Source organism: Cervus canadensis, chromosome X (assembly GCF_019320065.1).
Source record: "Cervus canadensis isolate Bull #8, Minnesota chromosome X, ASM1932006v1, whole genome shotgun sequence".
NCBI lineage: Eukaryota > Metazoa > Chordata > Mammalia > Artiodactyla > Cervidae > Cervus > Cervus canadensis.
Window position 1 is genome coordinate 30,646,743 of NC_057419.1, and position 1,990 is coordinate 30,648,732.

Below are 1,990 nucleotides of genomic sequence, written 5' to 3' on the forward strand. Positions count from 1 at the left end.
TCCTAAGGTCCACTTGACGTCACATTCCAGGATGTCTGGCTCTAGGTGAGTGATCACACCATCGTAGTTATCTGGGTCATTAAGATCTTTTTTGTACAGTTCTTCTGTATATTCTTGCCACCTCTTCTTAATATCTTCTGCTTCTGTTAGGTCCATAATATTTCTGCCCTTTATTGTGTCCATCTATGCATGAAATGTTCTCTTGGTATCTCTAATTTTCTTGAAGTGATCTCTAGTCTTTCCCATTCTATTGTTTTCCTCTATTTCTTTGCACTGATCACTGAGGAAGGCTTTCTTATCTTGCATTGCTCTTCTTTGGAACTCTGCATTCAAATGGGTATATCTTTCCTTTTCTCCTTTGCCTTTTATTTCTCTTCTTTTCTTAGCTATTTGTAAGGCCTTCTCAGACAACCATTTTGCCTTTTTTGCATTTATTTTTCTTGGTGATGATCTTGATCACTACCTCCTCTATAATGTCTTGAACCTCCAGCCATAGTTCTTCAGGCACTCTGTCTATCAAATCTAATCCCTTGAATTTATTTCGCTTTCACTGTGTAATCATAACGGCTTTGATTTAGGTCATACCAGAATGGTCTAGTGGTTTTCCCTACTTTCTTCAATTTAAGTCTGAATTTGGCAATAAGCAGTTCGTTATTTCAGCCACAACAGCTCCCCATCTTGTTTTTGCTGTCTATTTAGAGCTTCTCCATCTTTGGTTGCAAAGAATAAAATCAAGCTGATTTTGTTACTGACCATCTGGTGATGTCCATGTGTAGAGTCTTCTCTTGTGTTGTTGAAAGAGGATGCTTGCTATGACCAGTGTGTTCTCTTGTTAAAACTCTGTTAGCCTTTGCCCTGCTTCATTTTGTACTCCATGGCCGAATTTGCCTGTTATTCTGGGTATCTCTTGACTTCCTACTTTTGCATTCCAGTCCCCTATGATGAACAGGACATCTTTTTTGTGTGTTAGTTCTACAAGGTCTTGTAGGTCTTCATAGAACCATTCAACTTCAGCTTCTTCAGCATTACTGGTTGGGGCATAGACTTGGATTACTGTGATATTGAATGATTTGATTGGAGATGAACAGAGACCATTCTGTCATGTTTGAGATTGCACCCAGGTACTTTTGTTGACTATTAGGGTTACTCAATTTCTTCTAAGGAGTTCTTGCCCACAGTAGTAGATGTGTCACAGTAGTTGATGTAGCAGTTGTTACATTGATGGGATATATCACATTTGCTGATTTTCATATGTTGAAGCTTTTTTGCATCTCACAAACATATCTCACTTCGTCATTGTGAATGATCCTTTTAATGAGCTACTGAATTTGGTTTGATAGAACTTAAATGAGAAATTTGCATCATATTCATCAGGGTTATTGCCCTGTACTTTTATTTTCTTGTAGTGTATTTTTCTGGTTTTGATATCAGGATAAGGCTAGCCCCATGAAGTGTGTTTGGGAGTGTTCCTTCCTCTTTTATTTTTTGAAAGAGTTTCAGAAGGATTAATGTTGTTGCTTTAAATATTTGGTAAAATTTACCAGTGAAGCCACCTGGTTCTATGCTTCTATTTATTGAGAAACGTTTGATTGTTGATTCATTCTTTTTACTGGTAATTAGTTGTTCAGAATTTTAGGTCTTTCTGGGTTAATTCTAGTATGTCTCTAAAAATTTTTCCTAGGTTGTCTTAATTTTTTGCACATAGTTATATATAATCCTTTTTATTTCAGTGGTGTGAGATGTAATACCCATTTTCACATTTTAGGTTGTTTTTTTGGGCCTTCTCTCTTTTTTCTGAACATAGTGTAGCTAAATTTTGTTAATTTTGATTATCTTTGCTGAGAAATATATGTTAGCTTTGTTAGTATTTTTATTATTTTCCTGTTTTCTATTACATTTATGTCTGCTTGATCTTTATTATTTTCTTGTTTCTGTTGAATTTGAGTTCCGTTTGTTTTTTTTTTTTTCTTATCTTAGTTTATTAAGGCCT